Source organism: Galleria mellonella, unplaced genomic scaffold (assembly GCF_026898425.1).
Source record: "Galleria mellonella isolate WM207_F2 unplaced genomic scaffold, CSIRO_AGI_GalMel_v1 utg33, whole genome shotgun sequence".
NCBI lineage: Eukaryota > Metazoa > Arthropoda > Insecta > Lepidoptera > Pyralidae > Galleria > Galleria mellonella.
The window spans coordinates 5,294,839-5,300,863 of record NW_026442079.1 but is presented as its reverse complement, the minus strand read 5'-3'; positions in this window follow the sequence as shown (position 1 = coordinate 5,300,863).

Sequence of the window (6,025 nt, the reverse complement as noted above, 5' to 3'; positions counted from 1 at the left end):
ATATAACTAATTATGTCAAGAAATCTGAGATGATACTGTCAACTCCAAGGCCGGCTTCAGCAAGTTTTTTGCGTTACCTACGGCCGGAAATATTTGAGTTAGATGCAAGCTCTACGATGCTGATATAGAATGGACATATTGGATATATACATTTGATAATTTTTTGTCAGAAAGTACTGGTGAGTTTATAGAGGAGCATAAAATTAAAATCTTGATTCAAATTAAAAATATCTTTATTTGTAGGTCTATTACAGATTCTTATGATATGTCAAATCTTTAATCTCTTATCTCCCAGCATTTATGTGTAGGTACATAAAAAAAAATGTAATGATTATGAGTCGGCTATTTCAATTCTGAATAACATTTATATTAAACGAAAAAAATGAAATACATGCGCGTCATATCCTTGGCACCCGAAAGCAGCGCAGTGATGAATCTATAGATCAATACTTGCGCCAACTTAAACTACTTGTTTAAAGATGTTAAAGCTGAACTATATCGATCTGAATATATTAGAGATGCATTTATTGCTAGTATTTCCTCGCCAAAAATTCGTTAACGTTTATTAGAAAATTTTAAACTCTCGCTTGACCAAGCATTCAATCAAACACTCACTCAAGATGGCAGAAATGAATTTCCTAGCTTACAGTGGTAATTGTTTGCCCCTTAATTCTGCTGATGCCGTTATTTCATCTAATTTACAAAAGAAAACTCAAATATGTTCCGCGAACAACAACGATGTCTCTACTGTACGAGATAATTTGCTGAATCTAGCTGCTACTTCAAATAAGATGTTTCTTCTCTGCAGTAATGTAATTCATCAGCGAATAAAATGTCCAACTTTGGATAGTACTTGTCAGATTTCTTCTAAAAAAGAACATTTTGCTAATGTTTGCCAAAATAAACTATGAATGCTACTGTAACGAATGAAAATGGTACTGATTATTCTGCGAAGGTTGCTGTTATATCAGCACTACCTGTCAAAAGTTTGAGACCACTATTAAAAATATAAGAAAACAAAAGTCAACATATTTACAACTTTTTATTTTTATGTTACACACAAGATTTGATATTCAAAATTACATGAAGTCTTGACGAATACAATGTTTTGAAGAAAACCCATACAAGAAAGTTTATAAAGATATTTCATCAAAATATCGTCCTTTGCATTTTATGACTCGTTTTACCAATCTTAGCATCTTGCGAGATATTCCTCAAGCTTTCTTCTAATGCATTCCACATGGCCTGCTATGAAATAGGACATTGTTTAATAGGGTTAAGATGGCGTGGCCATGTCATGTTTTTTAACACTTTCCGACTGTCTTTTGTCTAAATAGACCCTACATAATTTTGAACCGTGCTTTGGATCATTATCTTATTGTAAAATAAATCCTTGTCCGATTAGCTTTAGTCCGGAGACTCCGCATTTCTCTCCAAAATTATGATGCTCCTTTTTCACAATTTCTTTAATTTGGACCAGATTTCCAGTCTCATAGCCTGAGAAACAACCTTACACCATAACAGATCTGCCCCCATGCTTGTCAGTCGGGACTACACACTGTGGCGTCATCTCTTCTTCAGCAAAACGTCGAACGAAAATTCTTCTTTTTGAACCGATTATTTAAAATTTAGATTCCTCACTCCATAGCACATATTTAAAATCTTCTTCGGTCCAGTCTCGATAGGCTAGAGCAACCGTTTTTTCTTATTCTACCATTTTAGAAGAAGTTTCAGAACAGCAACGCGATTAAACAACTTGGCGTTTCGCAATCGTCTTTACCCTGTAGGCACTGACATAGGTTTTTCCCGAGATTTGTTGACTTCAACACGAATTTCTGGGGCTGTTAGGTGTCTATTTTGTTTGCTGGTTACCACAATAAATTTGTTTTCACTAGAAATCGTAGCTTTTGGTGTCCCGAAGCGCGGACGATCTTGATTACTGCCAGTTTGTTTGTACCATACAATAGTGCGATGAACACAAATCTTCGATAATTTGTGATGCAATCTCACGTTTAAATTTACCTTCATTATGGAGAACTACGATAATAGATCATGTTTCAATACTAATTTTGTGAACTTTTCCCATTTTAGAAATGTCTTGATTCTAGGAATCATGAAATCAAACTAATTGCGGACATTCGTAGATAACCCTGAAAATATCGAGTTTAAATAAACATTAGAAATATTTTAAGAATTTAAAACAATTAGGGGAAGGTGAGGAAGTGCCGTTTATCCAAATATAATTACATCCTAACATACTTATAGTTAGCTATTTTTGATTGGACTAAAATATATATATATATATATATATATATATATATATATATATATATATATATATATATATATATATATATATATATATATATATATATATATATATATATATATATACATATATATATTCTCTCCCTTTAGTACTATTTTCCTGTGTTCTCTCCTCGGTTTCCTTTGTCTTTTTCTTGTGTTGTATGTGTGCTATTAAGTATATAATAGTGCGGCACCTACCCTTTGTCTTTTTTCAATGTCCTCTACCCAAAGGTTGTTTGGAAGAGATTGCTTAGCTGTCTTTTTTATCACTTCTCATTAATATTTACTGTATTGTTATTTTTCTTTTTATACAGTGCAATAAAGTGTAAAATATTTCCCTATGGTCTATATCGTTTTGTATCACTAACAAAAGATTTCGCTATGATATCAAATTGAAATTTTAATGTTACAGAAATGCTACTTCTGAGTCGGCCCCAATATTGACGAAACTAGCAAAGAATAAAATTTCCTGTCGTCCATAAGTAAATCTCTTTAACACACAATTAAGTTTATTAATGTATTACTTACATTTTAGGATAAATAACACTATCTAACAAAAACTTTGGCCAAAATCTAATCTACAGTAAAAAATAGAAGTCGTTTTTTGATAAAAAAAAACTTGTTTCTAAAGATAAATTGATAAAATTTTACATGAATGTAAAAGGATAAGGCTCCAAATAAGCAATAATTTAGGGATTTATCTTAATGACTTCTCGTTGCCTTCGGTTATTAAGGAGATGGTGAGCGACGAGAGGTCCTGGACGGCGGTCCTCGATTTTTGTGAGGCCGTCGTAGCTAAAAGAGAGCAGGGCGACTGAGTAGAGGCCCGCTGCAAAAGCGAGCCATCGCCGTCGGGGCCGCGGCAGACTGCTAACGTGCCCCCGTTGGCCCGACATTGGCGCGAGTAAGGAACACCGGGGGGTTTTAGCCGGTAGGAGTCCGGCAGTACCCATATATCTCCCCGAGGTATATGGGTCTGCATGAAGCATTTCCCCTCGTCAAAAAAAAAAGGGATTTATCTTAATAATATATATTAAATAAAAAATAAAAACATAAAAGAATTTTTTTGTACTATTATTTATAATACAAAAAATGACATAATTTATATTGATTTAGTTTTGCGCAGTGGTTTTTGTTATAATAAACATCACATAAATCTTTTACTCTTTTAATAATGGTCAATTATACACGTGTGAACTTAATATTGTACCAAACTAGAGAGAAACGTAAGTTTTTCTAAACCAGAGGCAATATAGACAAAACATATGTCGCAGAATATATAATCACAAAAAGTAATAATTATATTATTTAAAATGACATAAATTAATATAAACAAAAGAACAGCATAAAACAATTAATTAAATAATTATTTAAAAGAAAAGTAATGATCAGCTACATGAAATTTTGACACTTTTTTCTTCCTAATGAAAAAAAAAAATAGTAAAACATTAGTGAGTGAGTACTATCTCCAACACTGTTTCTTCTGCATATCAATGATATGTTACAGATCAGTAATATTCATTGCTATGCAGACGACAGTACAGGAAATGCATTATACACCGGTCATGCAAAGATCTTGCGGGCACATACCGATAAGCTCCGGAACAGACTTGTGTCTGAAATCGAAACTTCACTCGATCAAGTTTCGATCTGGGGCGAACGCAATCTTGTACAATTCATCCCTAAGAAGACAAGTCTGCGTGTTCACCGTAAAAAACACGCCGTTTGTCGTATCTCCTCATTTTCAGGGCACTTCCCTCGATAATAAGTCGAGTCTAGATTCTTGGCGTCAATATATCTAGCGACGTCTAGTTTTGCGGTCATCTGGAGGAAAACGCTAAGATATCTTCCAAAAAGTTAGGGGTGCTCAATAGGGTGAGACAGTATTTCACGCCGGAATACCGCCTGAAACTGTATAAAGCTCAAGTTAGGTTACATATGGAATACTGTTCTTATCTGTGGTAATTGTTGACGATTGGCGCCTTACTGTCCGACTCGACCCACTGAGACTGCGTAGAGATGTTACATTTCTGTGCATCTTCTACCGAATTTATCATGGAGAGTGCTCTGAAGAAATGTTCGGATTGATATCTGCTGCTGATTTTCACCATCGTACAACCGGCCATTAATTAAAATTTCATCCTAATCATCTGGACGAGTGGCGGTCCTCCACCGTGCGTTTTTCAAGGCACTTTCTTCCACGCACAACCACTCTTTGGAATCAACCTCCAGCAGCAGTATTTCAGAACTGATACGACAATATAACCTTCAAGAAAAGATCATATTACCTTTTAAAAGGCCAGCAGCACACCTGCAATGCTATTGGTGTTGTGGGTGATCATGGGTGGCGGTAATCACTTACCATCAGGTGAGCCACATGATCGTTTGCCCCGTGCTGTAAAAAAAAAAACACTATTTAAAATTGCATTTTTATTATTAAACAGATTTCATGATTTTTATATCAATAAGATACTATATTACATAATTATTATTGAAAAGTTAGGGAAATGTGGCGTTTTCAATGCTCAAAGTTATCTTTTTCAATAGGTAAAAATGAAATTCGAATAGATTCTAAATATCACTGCAAGAACTTAAAATAGATAATACTTTATTATATTTGACGAACTTTAGAAGTTTAATTATTTTCATAGATCTAGGGTAGCAAAGCACTTCATACAAGGCACGTAAAATGACTCGGTCAGGAATATCTCACCATTCTACACAAAAAATTTCTTCATTAAATTTCTTATGTTATAATTAATATTTTTCTATATGGTTGTTTAATGCAGATAATGAATGGATTAAAAGTATAAAGATTATGAAAAACATCTTTATTAGCAAGTGGCTGTACTTGAACATTGCCTAACATGACGTAGGTGATTTTTTTTTATAATGCTTATTACGTGATTCTTGCAAATTTGAAAGTTGACTATATAAAATTATTATAGTAGGATTTTATTTTGAAGTAATTTAGCAGAGTATTTATTGTAATATTTAGACACATTATTCATATTTATATATTTATTAATATTTTTAATATTAATAAATATATATACATAGGATTATTATTATAATGCACTACAAAATGTTTTATGACTTTTTCTCTATTATTAAAAATTTTATCAACTAAAGATAGTATGTTACTTACCACCCATAATTACTTAAATATATTCTGGTAGTTTCTGTATCATATTATCCAATTTTTCAGAATGTACCATAACTTTAATAAATTTACCATCTTGTTATATAATATTTTAAAAATATGTGTTATTTCGTTGATTACAATTTCACCACAAAATGTGTGATTAAAAGACAAAACGATCCATATCTATGAATAATTTATATTAAAAAAACTAACAAAAAGACATTTTATTAACATTATTTAAATCCGCTATCTTCTACATTCGCCCGACTTTTATCACATTTTTCTTAATAACTTGGCAAACCGCAAATATCAGCAGCAAATTTTTATAAATGGTATTCATAGATACCTAGGCTACAAACATTAAAGCGTGGGTAACTGTCGATGAATCCAAATAATTATTATTTTTCTCTTATTAAAAATGTTTCATTATTTCATCACAAACTATCAAATAAAATAAAAAAAAAAAGTGGCAGAATATGTGCCTTCGACAAAAACCATTCTTGATCGATATTTCACTTTTATTTTCCATAGTAAGGTGTCAGGGTTTAATAAATAATTAAAAAACAAGAC